The sequence below is a fragment of the Eptesicus fuscus genome, chromosome 4 (genome assembly GCF_027574615.1).
Source record: "Eptesicus fuscus isolate TK198812 chromosome 4, DD_ASM_mEF_20220401, whole genome shotgun sequence".
Classification (NCBI taxonomy): domain Eukaryota; kingdom Metazoa; phylum Chordata; class Mammalia; order Chiroptera; family Vespertilionidae; genus Eptesicus; species Eptesicus fuscus.
In genome coordinates this window covers 76650609-76665043 of record NC_072476.1, presented here as the reverse complement: position 1 = coordinate 76665043, position 14435 = coordinate 76650609, and the positions used below count along the sequence as shown (strand labels likewise).

Here is a 14435-nt window from a genome sequence, read left to right as displayed (position 1 = left end):
TCCTCCCCTTGCTTACCTGTAACCCTCACTCCAACAGTAACAATCCTGCCTCCCGCCCACCCACCATCCATGTACTTAATCATTTTGTATCATGCTCCAATGGGAAACAGGTTCTGCAGGATTGGGGTCTGGTCGCACGTGCGCGCTGCAGGAAGCAAACTCCCTGTGTCCGTTTGCCCAGGCTCAAATTCAGGTAGCGCAGCCTCCTTGTGTGGGCATGGGGTCTGGTCGCGCAGGTGCACGCTGTGGGAAGTAAACGCCCCCTCCAAGTGAGGAGGGGGAATGCAGAACTCCATCACTGCATTGGAGCTCGAGCTTTTACAGAGCTCCAATGGGAAACAACCTTACTAATTAGAGCACGATGCTTATGTATACTCCCGTTTGCCTCTAGTCCTATAGACTCTGCTCATTTCCAAAGTTCCTTGGGTCAGCACCTTTTTCCTCCACCCCACTCGGGAGGTTGTTTCATACTTCATAAGGCAGCTAGGTTGTTGTTTTGTCACATTCTCTATTCCATCCTGGGAACCTCTGACTTCCTACATTTTTTTATTTGAAGACATTAAGGTTCGCTCTTTGCACTTTAAAGTCCTACAGGTTTTGACAAATTCAAATTGACATGCATTTACCATTACAGTGTCTTACAGAATAGTTTGACCACCACAAAAAAAGAAAAAAAAATCCCATATGCTTCATCTATTCAACACTCCCTTACTCCCAATCCCTGGCAACTACTGCTCTTTTTGCCTGCTCTATAGTTTTGCTTTTTCCAGAATGTCATATAATTGCGATCATGCTGTATCTATAGCCTTTTCAGACTGATTTCTTTCACTTAACAATATATGTTTAAAATTCATGCATGTGTTTTCATAACTTGATAGCTCATTCCTTTTTATCACAAAATAATAGTCCTTTGTATAGCTGTAACACAGTCTGTTATCTATTCACCCACTGAAGGACATATTGGTTAATTCTAATTTTTGCTGATTATGAATAAAACTGTTACAAACATTCACGTGCAGGTTTTTGTGAGAGCATACGTTTTTTAATCAGTTGGCTAAATACCTACAAGCATGTTTGTTGCATCATATGGCAAGACTATAATTAAATTTGTGAGAAACTGTTGTTCTAACTTCCAAAGCGGCTGTATCATTTTGCGATGAATAAGAGTTCCCATTGCTGTAACCCAGTGGTCGGCAAACTGCGGCTCGCAAGCCACATGGGGCTCTTTGGCCCCTTGAGTGTGGCTCTTCCACAAAATACCATGTGCGAGCGCACACGTTCAGTGCGATTGAAACTTCGTGGCCCATGCGCAGAAGTCAGTTTTCAGCTCTCAAAAGAAATTTCAATCGTTGTACTGTTGATATTCGGCTCTGTTGACTAATGAGTTTGCCGACCACTGCCCTAACCCAGTGGTCAGCAAACTCATTAGTCAACAGAGCCAAATATCAACAGTACAACGATGAAAATTTCTTTTGAGAGCCAAGTTTTTTAAACTTAAACTTCTTCTAACGCCACTTCAAAATAGACTCGCCCAGGCCGTGGTATTTTGTGCAAGAGCCACACTCAAGGGTCCAAAGAGCTGCATGTGGCTCACGAGCCGCAGTTTGCCGACCACGGCCCTAACTGGTTTGGCTCAATGAATAGAGCGTTGGCCTGAAGACTGAAAGGTTCCAGGTTCGATTTCAGTCAAGGGCATGTACCTTGGTTGCGGGCACGTACCTTGGTTGCAGGCACATCCCCAGTAGGAGGTGTGCAGGAGGCAGCTGATCGATGTTTCTCTCTCATCGATGTTTCTATCCCTCTCCTTTCCTCTCTGTAAAAAAATCAATAAAATATATTTTTTAATTAAAAAAAGAGTTTCCATTGCTGTGCATCCTTATAAGAAATTGATATTGATAGTTTTTTGTTTTTTGTTTGTTTTTTGTTGACCACTTGTAATAAGTATGGAATGGTATCTCATTGTTGTTTTAACTTATAATTCCCTAATGACAAATGATGTTTAGCATCTTTTCATAGGCTTATTTGACATCTATACATCTTTTTTGGTGAAGTATCTATTCACATCTTACCTCCATTTTTTGAAATGGATTGTTTTTCACTGTTGAGTTTTAAATGTTTTTGCATATTTTGGATGTAAGTCCTTCATAAGATATGTGCTTTGCAAATATTTTCTGGCCACACTATTGCTTGTCTTAGTATCTTTCACAGAGCAGAATTATTGATTTTAATAAAGTTTAACTTATCATGTTTTCTTTTATGGATTGTGCTTTTGGTATTATATCTAAAATCTCATAACTAAACACAAGGTCACCAAGATTTTCTCCCATATTTCTCTAGAAGCTGTATAGCTTTGCACTTTACACATAGGTCTATGATTCATGTTGAGTTAATTTTTATGAAAGGTGTAAGGTCTACATCTAGGTTTATGTTTTTGCATATGGACATCCAATTGTTCCAATACCACTTATTGAAAATATTGTCCTTTCTATATTAAATTGTCTTTATTCCTGTGTTAAAGATCAATTGATTATATTTGTGTTGATCTAATTCTGGCTTCTTGTCTGTTTTATTGATCTCTGTGTCTAGTCTTCAGTATAGTGTTGGCTATTCCATATAAACTTTTAATCAGTTTGTTAGTGTTTACAAAATGACTTCCTGGAATTATAATTGAGATTGCTTTGAATCTACAGAACAAGTTAGGAAAAACTGATGTTTTAACAACATTGAATCTTCCAAACCATGAACACAGAATATTCTTCATTTTATTTAGATCTTCTTTATTTACTTTATGTGTTTGTTAATCCTCATCTGAGAATATTTTTCCCATTGCTTTTTTTTTTTTAAGAGAGTGGAAAGGAAGAGAGAGAGAGAGAGAGAGAGAGAGAGAGAGAGAGAGAGAGAGATTACCTCTAGCATACACCCTGACCAGAACGGGGATGAACCTGCAACTCAGGTACATGCCCTTGACCAGAATAAAACCCGTGACCCTTAAGTGCATGAGCTGAGATCTAACTGCTGAACAACAATGACTAGGGCAGGTCTTTGGTTTTTTTAATCAGAGTTTTGCTGTTTTCTGAATATAGTTTCAATACATGTGTAGACTGTTAAATTCATGCCTAAATATTTTTTGCTGCTGTAAATGGTATTTATAATTTCAAATTCAAATTGTTCTTATGTATATAGGAGTGCCAGTACCTGATAACAGAATATTCCTAATTCCTCCCTCCAATCTCTTATGACAGTGTTGTCATTCATTTCACTTACCCATACACTATAATTACCCAATACTTTGTTACTATTAGTACTTTAAACAAATAGGTATCTTTTAGATCAATTAAGAATAAGATAAATAAAAAATACATCATTCCTTTCACAACACTTTTTTTCCTTTACATAAATCAGATTTTCTGACCTATATATTTTTTGTCTTCCAGGAGAACTTCTTTTAACATTTCTTGCAAAGAAGATCTGCTGGCAATAAATTTCTTGGGTTTTTGTTTACCAGAAAATATCTTTATTTCTTCTTCACTTTTGAAGGATAATATCAGTATATATAGAATTCTAGGTTTGTGGGGTTTTCTTTCAACACGTTAGATATTTCATTTCATTCTCTTCTTGCTTAAATGGTTACTGACAAGAACTTAACTATAGTTCTTATCCTTCCTTGTTCCTGTATAAGTAAGGTGTTCTTTTTTTCTGGCTTCTTTTAAGATTTTCTCTTTATCTTTGGTGTTCTGCAGTTTGAATATGGTTGTCAGGCAGGTATTTATCCTTCTTGGTGTTTTTTGAGCTTCTTGGATCTGTTCTTTGATGTCTCTCATACATTTTGGAAAATTTTTGGCATTTATTACTTCAAATATTTCTTCTCTGTTCTTTCTTCTTCTGGCATTCCAATTATACATACTTTTTAAAAGTGTACCTATAGCCCTAACCGGTTTGGCTCAATGGATAGAGCGTCGGCCTGTAGACTCAAGGGTCCCAGGTTCAGTTCCGATCAAGGGCATGTACCTTGGTTTCGGGCACATCCCCAATAGGGAGTGTGCAGGAGGCAGCTGATCGATGTTTCTAACTCTTTATCCCTTTCCCTTCCTCTCTGTAAAATATCAATAAAATATATATTTTTTAAAGTGCACCTACAGTTCTTGGGTGATCAGTTCTGCCTTTTATGGAAGTTTTTTTTTTTTTTTTTCAGTTTAGGAAGTTTTTATGGACCTGCCCTCAAGTTCATTGATTCTTTCTTTGGTTATTTCCAGTCTACTGGTGAGCCCATCATGGACGGGCTTCATCTCTGCCACAGTGTTTTTTATTTCTAGCGCTTCTTTTCAAACTTTCCTAGAATTTCCATTTCTATGCTTACATTATCTATATATTTTTGTATGTTGTCTACTTTTCCATTAGAGCTCTTAACTTACAAATCATAGTTATGATCTAATCAGTCTGGGATGTGGCCAATTTTTTTAAAGTTCCCTGAGTGATCCCCAGTGTGCAGCCAGAGTGGAGAACCACTGCTCCAGATGTTTGATTTTTATGCCTGACAATAAAGGTGTATTTGCTCCTAGAGGCAAAACTGAATTCAGAAACCCCCTTGCCTAGCCTCTGTCAATCAGTGCTGCGTACAGCAGAGGAATGAGTTGGTAGGTTTAGTTGTCAGGGAATTTTCTTCATGGAAAAGAAGTGCATTAAAATACCAAATTACAGTATTTACATATTTCATGTGTTTTTTTCCCAACTGTGTTCCCATAGCAACTAAATCCATTTGCTCCCTACTTTCTTCTGAGTTATTTTCCATCATGAGCCATGCTTTATTAGTGAGGCAAACAGTTTGGCCTCTGAATGACTGCTTCGCTGTTTATTATTTCTTTGCCAGGAAACTCAACTCTAGTCACATCTTTCTTACTCCTGTGCTATACGAGCTCAATAGTTAGCTTTGCTAGTTTGAGAAGAAATAGCGTCACTGACTACTTTTTTCAGTCTAGAGAAGTCCGAGGGTTTTTTCCCATGAGCTGGCCAAGAAAAGGCAAGTGGAGAGAGGGCCTTCCCTCCGGGAGCCTGTGAGTGGGAAGATATTCCAAGAAGGGAATGGATTAAGTCCCAAGAGCCACTCAGCTTAAATGGGCAGTGGATAAGGGTAACCCAGCTCCCTGGGACTCTCTAGGCTCCGTGGGTAGAGTCACTGGTAGAAAGGTGTCATAGCATTGGAGATGGTCACCTAGTAGCCAACAGGAGGAGAGTCCTGCTTCCGCCTTGAAAGGATTACTGGACCTCCCCAGAGGAGGCCCCAAGGAGACACAGGACACTGAGATTCCTTTGTGATTTCTCCCAGACGACTTGGCAGACTGCAGGGCCTGTTTGTTTGCTTGAAACTGTGACATTTCACTTGCTAATGGGGCTCTGCTTTGCAAGGAGACGGGATGCCAAAGAGGACTGCAGGAGGGAGGCACCAGGCCCCCTGTTCCAGGGCAGGTCTGTCGCCAGGATGGACCAGGGCCACCAGTGCCAGTGGAGAGACAGCCGCACCGGAGACAGGAGATGCTACGAAACCGTCTCTCCTCACTTGCTGACTCAGAACCTCCTTCTGTGCCAGCAGCACTAATGGAGAAGATTTGCTTCCTCCTCTCTCCCAGGTGCCAGAGCTGTGGTGCAATTGCCCCTGGGGCAAGGGGGCTGGGCACCCAGGTGGCCCCTCAGAATCAGCAACAGAAATCACAAGCAGGGAGCACTTCCCTCCCCTGCAAGGTCGGGTGGTCCGTGCTCACTGCCAGGTTCTGAGAGTCACCTTCGGGACTCTTTTGCCAAAATCATTTATTCAATAACCTCCTGTATCAGTTAGGGTCCCCGTAGGAAACAGGGGCCACTCTCAACTTGGGTAATTTGAGGAGAGCTTAATTAAGGGACTCTTTACAAAGGTAAGGACAGAGAAGGGGGTAGGAAAAACCACAAGGCATGGTATACTAGTATTCCCTCAAAGCTAATCCTAGCAGGCAATGCTACCCCCTTCGGCCCACATAGCAGAATCCAGAGACAAGGCTGTGTGGAGCTGACAGGAGCTGAGACCTTGAGGAAGAATGCCAGCACGCCATGGGCACACAGGAAGAGGCCTAATTCTCCTCCCATCCATCGGCTGCGGAGCTCCCACTGCCAAACCCAACCACTGAGGCAGTCCACAAAGCTCAGGCTCCTGGGGCACAGAGCAGGGGGTAGCGGGGGGGGGAGGATCTGGGAAGGTAAAGACATCAAACACCCTCCCCAATGCACTGGAGCCACTGAGATGGGATACTTTGTTCTATCATCGCCAGTGCCCTCTCAAACGCCAACACATTCCGAGACAACAGTGTCCAGGAATTGAAAGGCAACACTGAGAGTCACAATGTGTTCAACCACGAAGAAGGCAAGTGGAAGCCTGGCTTACCCAGGACAAAGGTGTAATAGTAAGAACACAGACACGAGCATCCTGGCCCAATTCGTTGGTCCATCCCAGCCTTGAATCACACTTTTCTGGCTCAAAAGGAAATCGTGAGCACCCTGAAAAACCCAGGGCATGTGGTTACCTTGAAGGGAAAAATAAGACATTTGGGGGGCTAGCTATCTGAATCTGTGCCAGTAACCTGCCTTCTGACGTACACCCTTGCTTGCCAATAAATGCACACTCTTGCTTGCCATTCTTATCACACTCCATTCTTATCTGTGATGCCTGCCCTGCCTTGCAGAACCTGTTTCCCGGAATACTCCCATTTTACAGAGGCCATAAACCATGAACCATATACAATCCTCGGAGGGGCTGATGCCAGTGCTGGCAAGCCTCTGGGTGTAATCTCACTTCCCTCATCCCAACTCACGGGGGAAGTCTGACCCATATTTGGGGGACAAAGGAGCTAAAGGGTATCAAGGGAAAGCTTCATCCATATCCATCACTCAGGATTTGGAGACTGACACCCCTGAGTCACAGCACTAGTGCAATCTGCAATAAAGGCAACTTTCCTGAATATTCTCTGAATGCCCGGCTGATTAACTCTCCCGCACCACCTGGCAGCTTATCTGCAACAACCTATTGAGAAAGGAAAGTGTAAAAGTATGTCCCATTATTCTGAAGCTTGGTGTCATTTGCACTGAGAATATACAACATTAAAAATAGATGGGCTTTAATGATACTTGGTTGGTGGAAGTCCAATGTCTAAGGAAAATCTGCAGGATTAGTTGTCCCCATTCCGGTGGAGCTGGGAAAAGAATGGATGTTTGAAATTGGATGTACAAGAGGATATGGAGGAAACAGCAAGATTCTCTTCTGCTACCTTTGAGTGTTGTGGGAAGACAATAATGATTACAACACCTATCCTACCTGATTTCAGAAACTCTCAAACATTCCGTGTTCGGCTTCCACTCCTGTTACAAGGATCCTGCAGAGTAAATGCTATGTGAGGCTCAGAAAAAGATGCTCTGACCAAATACTAATGGTGATTATGGAAAGTGTCACAGTTTTGTGTTTGTTTGTTTTTAATTCAAAGTCACATGCAAACTTGATGGCTCATTCTCTACTTCAATTTAAAATCTCATGTCTTGGATTTCAAACCTAAAGAGCCATGCTTCATCATTTCAACTCTAGAATTAGCTCACTTAAACGTTATTGAAAGAAGACAAATTTAACCAAATTGCTCAAAAGAAGAGAATGTGGGGTGGTAGAAATCAGATTCAAATTAATTTAGACTGCCCATGCTTTGCACTGCTTTTATTCAATATATTAAATTTTTCCTAATTGTTTGCTATCCCATGCACTGCTCATCTAAGAATCATTCTTCTTTGTCATTCATAACTATGGTGACCATATTTTCCCAAGTAAATATTAAAATTTACCACCTTGACCTGTGTTATACTGGAAAACACATGGTCACCATGGTTATGATACATATAGAGGTACAATAGCCATAACAGCATCCACAATAATAGCCAAAAATAGCTTCTCAAAAGCCTCTCTTTAACCCATGAACCTGTTCTCCAGGAAACTTGATTCCTGTGTGAGTGGTTCAGAGTAAGTTCACACAAATGGAGGCATTTGTCACTTCCCTTACACTTTCATCCTCTTGCCTCCCCTTGTCCAACAACCACCCCTCTCCCATCCCAAAACAACATAGCAAATGTGCTGAGCACAAACCAATACACTCCACTCTGCTCTCAAGTGGCACATTTTCTCCACTGTGGTCATTGTATGCGAGCAACAGTGTTATTTTCAGAGTGGTAAACCACTTTGCCGAGACAGCTGAGATCACGATCAGTCAGATAGGCCCCTCAGTTTTCAATCTTTCCTCTATTCTCCAGTCCAATTGATGTTCAAGTCTTCACAGCTATAGTCTCTTCCTAAGACCCAAATTAGTAAGAGGCGGCACTTGGAGAGCCATATGCTGTCTTGTGTGGCTGTAGAGTGGGTTCTAGAGAGGAGAAACATGGCTGAGCCCAATTGAGAAGGGGGAATTGATCATTCTCCATCCATTGGGTTTGTAGTTGGATATAAGGCCAAAGACTTTTGTTACTTTCCCTGTAGGTCATGGGGAGCTCTCACAGGTTTTTAAGCAGGGATGCAAATTAATCAAAGCCCACTTTGTTGGCAATGTGGAAGTTGAAATTGGGAGGGCTGGGGAGAGAAACTGCAGGTGGGACACCAGGTGAGAGAAGAAGAGAGCCCGACTAGAGCAGTGGCAGTAGATAATGAGACAAAAATCGTGAATATCTAAAAAGAAAATTTTTCAACATAGTCAAATGCTATAGAGAAGGCAAAGAGAATAAAGGTTTTTTTAATTTAGATATCTGACTTTGAGGTTGGTGTTAAGAAACCTAAAAGGATGTAACCTCTTTTCTCTGGAAACTTTCACTCTAATTGAGCTGCCCGAAATGTCATTGAAAAGTTAAAGTATCTAGAACACAGTTTAGTGTCTATGAAATATTTGTTAAACGACTAAGAAGATATTCTTTCATCTTTTTTTTCCTTCTCACCTCTTACACGTTTTTTCTTCCTACAGACCTGCCTTTTCTCAGGTAACAAAAGGTTGCCACAAAAATCAATATTTTAGTTTATGAATTCCCTTAACTTAAAGATATTTCTCTTTCTTTGGGTTAGTTTAGGCCTCATTTACCATGTGGTATGTTTCATTTTATTTTAAAGGCCATTCCACTGAAAAGAAAATGGACCGGAGGCAGAAAGATAAGTATAGAGATTCTTTTACCCCTTTTCTGGCCAGTTTAAGGTGCTATCCCATCTTCCAAAGAATGAGTCTTTACGCAAATTCTAACTCTGCTGAAACAAAAACACAAATATGCAGCTACAAACCAAATCTTTTCCCAAAAATACTAGGGTGAGAACTAGGTGGTCAGCTGAATTCTTGGAAGACATAATTCCTCAAAGGTGATACCATGTTCCCTCTTGCTTAAATCATTTGCAATTGTGCACAAAATTCAGAATTGCTCAAGGTGTATGTTATTAAACCATGAGTTTAATTCTACAAAGCACACAGAAATAACCCAAAAAGAAACAAATCTGGTTTTATACTATAAAGCAACTATCAAATATCACAAAACCTTCTCAGCCCTCTGTTTTCTACCATAAGCCTCATTTAACTGAAATACCCCCAAGCCTTTGTGGAAATGTTTGACTTATCAACAAAGGCGCAAACAGTAACCAGAGTAGACAAAGAGAAATTTCATTCAGACTTACAGGTTTATATATAGAGTGGCCAGACATTCTTTTCCTTATTTCGCCCTTTGCACTTGCATTCTCTAGATCATGTGTCTAATTGCTATGTATGCTCAAGTGCGTCTGAATATAATATACTGCCTCTGTTAAGACCCAGATTGTTCTCCCCTGGTTTCTTGGTAGTCTTCCCACCCTCTATTACTAGCATAGTGGTGGGTTTGGGGTTCATTCCTCAGCAACATACACTAAATTCCATCCAGAGCACTTATTGGCCTGGCTTTGCTGGCATCTTTCCACGTGTGTCTGCATTCCTATAAGGGTAACATCTTCATCCCTTTCCATTTCCTCTTTCCATTTCCTCTGGTTTTCTCTGTTTCTGTTCTTTGGCCAACCCTCCCTGCAGCTACATGTGTTTTCAAATCTTCCCTGTATTTTTAAATTATCCTGGTATTCTTAGCCTTTGGGCTTGCAGCACTTATTCAAACTCTCTCATCTTTCTTCTGCTGCCTTTCCAATTATTTCTGGGTCTCATTTTGCATGGTCTACCCATAGCTTTTTTTTTTAGTAAAATTTATTTTCTCAACAGTGAAATGCATTACCAGGATACATGCAGCACAAATTCAAAGTCTTTCAGATGAGTGGCCCCCCCAATCCATTTGCTTCCAGGCTGACTTCTCCAGAGTTCTAGTATCTCCTCTTGTCATTAGTAACATAGACCACATTCCCCTATCAGAAAAGGTTTCCAGGATTGGGAAACTTATGCTAAGAGTGACATTGTATCAATGGCAAGTGAATGCATCTCTTCATATTACATTGCTTGCCTTCTCCATAACCTCTTCATTCTTCCCCCAAAGACTTTCCGAACCTTGTACCAGGGACATACACACACCAAACAGATTCACACTAGAATCCTGATAATGAAAATTAAGCAGTAATTATCCTCCAATCCACATGGTCCTCACTGTCTTCTTCTTGGACTTTATAACCAATAGTCAAACATGTGAGTTCAGTTATTTAGGATTCATCTTCCTTCTCTTCTTTGTGAGCTGACACATCTTGATAAGAGCCTTTATCAGTGGGGACAGTCTTGACATCTCTATGAGTACTGTCAGTATAAGATCACATTTAGCTCCAAATAAGTTTTAGTTCAAAACACAGTATCAACCAAAGAACTTGTATGTATATGTGCATTACCCATGGACACAGACAATAAGGTGGTGAAGGCCTGAGGTAGGGGGAGGGGGGATGGCTAGAAAGGGTCAATGGGAGAAAGGGGGGGGCGGGCATATGTAATACTTTCAACAATAGAGATTTTATTTTAAAAAGTAAATAAATAAATTTAAAACACAATATTTAAATGCCACAAAAAGCAGATTTATGGATCATTCTGCCTAATTTTCTGGTGATGATAACACTATGGACATATTCTAGGATATCCTATCTTTAAAAAAGGACTATAAAAACATTTATTATAAGATGCCAATTTGAACTCATGCATTAAATTGCCTTCCTTCCTATATTTCCACTGAAATAGAGAAAATTAAAATGAGGGAGAACACATCTATGTCAGCCCTAAAAAACAAAAACCACAGGAAAAGTTGTGACAAATATTTCACAAAAATAGTTGTGACCTTTTTAACTAGGAAAATATGAAGTAACAAAATTGACTCAAGAAGAGGTAAGAAATATGAATAAGCTAATACCATCAAAGATACTAAAAATACCACTGAAGTACTGTCAAATTATAAAAGAGACTTGGCCTAGGAGGTTTTATAAACCTTCAAGAAGCAAGCAATACTAATGCTATTTACTCTGAAAGACACTAAAAACGAGATCAAAATTTTCCAATTCAACTTTAAAAACTAACTAACATAACCCTGGCACCAAAAACCTGGCAAATGCAGCAGAAATCTAAATCTATAGACCAACATTACTTAGGCATGTTCACGCAAATCTTTAAAAGAAATATTAGCAAATTAAATCAGCAACATGTTTTAAAAATAATAAGCCATAGCTGTGGTAAATTAAAGATGACTCCAAATTCTTTGCTATTCTTCCCATTGGAGCCTAATTCTCTTCCACCTGAATCTGGGCTGACATGAAAGCCAAATAAGTTGTAAGAAGTTCAACTACTCTGAAGTCATTGTACCAGGAGAAGCTTAAGTGACATGGAGAGTCACGACAGGATAAGAGATCATGTGGAGCAAGAGAAAGAGGCCCAGGTGCACCCAGGCAGCAGACATTAACTGAAGAACCGGATCCTCCTGCTTCCACCTCCCAGCTGATACCATGATGATCAGTAATAAACCATCCACTGAGCTCTTCCCCAGTTCATGATCCACAAAACTGTGAGCAAACTGAAATTTTTGAGGCATATTGTTATGAAGCAATAGATAATCAAAACAATAACCAAACACAATTCATTCCAGGAATACAAGACACTTTTCAACACTAGTAAATTAATCAAATTTAATAAGTCAAAGGAGGAAAAGTGTGTGATTATCTATAAGGTGCTAAAAAGATATTTGAAAAAGTGAAATGTACTCGATTTTAAAAGGAGCTCTGTAGAATATGAATATGTTAATACTTTCTGAACATAACTTGAAAAAGAAAAGTTCTCAACCCAATTACTAATATTACACCTAAAGATAAAACAATAATGAGAAATGAGAAGCATCCACCTGCTTTTTAACATCATTTTAAAGTGCTTGGAATTAGCCCAGCTGGGGTGGCTCAGTGGTTGAGTGTTGACCTATGAAACAGGAGGTCATGGTTCCATTCCCGGTCAGGGCACATGCCCAGGTTGCAGGTTCAATCCCCAATGTGGGGCGTGCAGGAGGAAGCCAATCAATGATTCTCTTCTCATCATTGATGTTTCTATCTCTCTCTACCTCTCCCTTCCTCTCTGAAATCAATAAAAAAAATATATTTTAAAAATAATAATAATTTAAGCCCTTTCCTGTGCCCTTTTAAGGTTGACTCAGTGCCTTAAAGAGGCTAACACAGAAGGGTAAATAAAGCAAGTCTCCATAAAACCCAGAGAAGAGATGGTAAAACTCCTCTTTGGATCCTGTCTGGAGTCACAGCTGAAAAAATAATAATAATTTAAAAAATAATAAAGTGCTTGGAATTAAAATGGATAAAAAAGCATATATTGAAAATATTGAAAAAGAGGAGGCAAAGTATAAAATTATTAGTTGCACATTTAATTGTCGCTAATTTGATTGTCTAACTGGAAAACCTATAAAAACAACTACAAAATAGCTAGAACTAGTAAAAAGTTTGGCTGGGAGGCCACTTGAAACAGTAAAATATTTTAAAAGCAATAGTTGTCAATGTTATCACCGATAAAGGTTTAATCTCCAACATTTACAGGGAACTCATACAATTTAACAAAAGGAAGATAAACAACCCAATCAAAAAAAATGGGCAATGGCCCTAAATAGATACTTTTCAAAAGAAGACAGAAGAGCCGAAACCGGTTTGGCTCAGTGGATAGAGCGTCGGTCTGCGGACTGGAAGGTCCCAGGTTCGATTCCGGTCAAGGGCATGTACATTGGTTGCGGGCACATCCCCCGGTGGTGGGGGGTGTGCAGGAGGCAGCTGGTCGATGTCTCTCTCTCATCGATGTTTCTAGCTCTCTATCCCTCTCCCTTCTTCTCTGTGAAAAATCAATAAAATAAAATAAAAATTTAAAAAAAAAAAAAAGAAGACAGAAGGAAGGCCAAGAGACATGAAAATATGCTCAAAGTCACTAATTATCTGAGAGATGCAAATCAAAACAACAATGCGGTACCATCTCACACCTGTCAGAATGGCAATCATCAACAAATCAATAAATGACAAATGCTGGTGAGGATTCGGAGAAAAAGGAACCCTCGTGCACTGCTGGTGGGAATGCAGACTGGTGCAGCCACTGTGGAGAACAGTATGGAGTTTTCTCAAAAAACTAAACCTGGAACTCCCATTTGACCCAGTGATCCCACTTCTAGGAATATATACCAAGAAACTAGAAATACCAATCAGAAAGGATATATGCACCCCTATGTTCATAGTGGCACAATTCACCATAGTTCAGATTTGGAAACAGCCTAAGTGCCCATCAGCAGATGAGTGGATTAAAAAACTGTGGTACATCTACGCAATGGAATACTACGCTGCGGTAAAAAAGAAGGAATTCTTACCATTTGCAACAGCATGGATGGAACTGAAGAGCATTATGCTAAGTGAAATAAGCCAGTCAGAGAAAGATAAATATCACATGATCTCATTCATTTATGGACTATAATGAACAACATAATGTGATGAACAAAAACAGATCCAGAGATAGAGAAGCATCGATCAGACAGTCAAACCTCAGAGGGAAGGTAGGGGAGGGTGGGGGTAAAGGGGAGAGATCAACCAAAGGACTTGTATGCATGCATATAAGCCTAACCAATGGACACAGACACCAGAGGGGTGAGGGCATGAGTAGGGGGGTGGGGGGATAATGGGGCGGGGGATAAGGAGACATATGTAATACCTTAATCAATAAAGAAATTTTTTTTAAAAAAAAGCAATAGTTTTCTTATATGCTAGTACCCTAAATGAACAGCTGGAATAATGGAAGAAAACTATTTACAGTTGGAGTACAAAGTAATAATATAATAATGCTCTGGACCTAGGAATTAAGTTAATAGAAATATGTGGAATCAATATGAAGAAAATTATAAAAATTATACTGAGACAAAAAAGAAAACTTAAATAAATAAATAAA

At 39.9% G+C, this 14435-nt stretch overlaps 1 non-coding gene across 1 annotated transcript; it reads left to right on the top strand.

The window, feature by feature from the left end:
• The first annotated feature begins 12640 nt into the window (after positions 1-12640).
• On the top strand, positions 12641-12767 carry LOC114229996 (small nucleolar RNA SNORA26). Its single transcript, XR_003615833.2, has one exon. It is a non-coding gene; the product is annotated as a small nucleolar RNA SNORA26 (small nucleolar RNA).
• The last annotated feature ends 1668 nt before the right edge of the window (positions 12768-14435 follow it).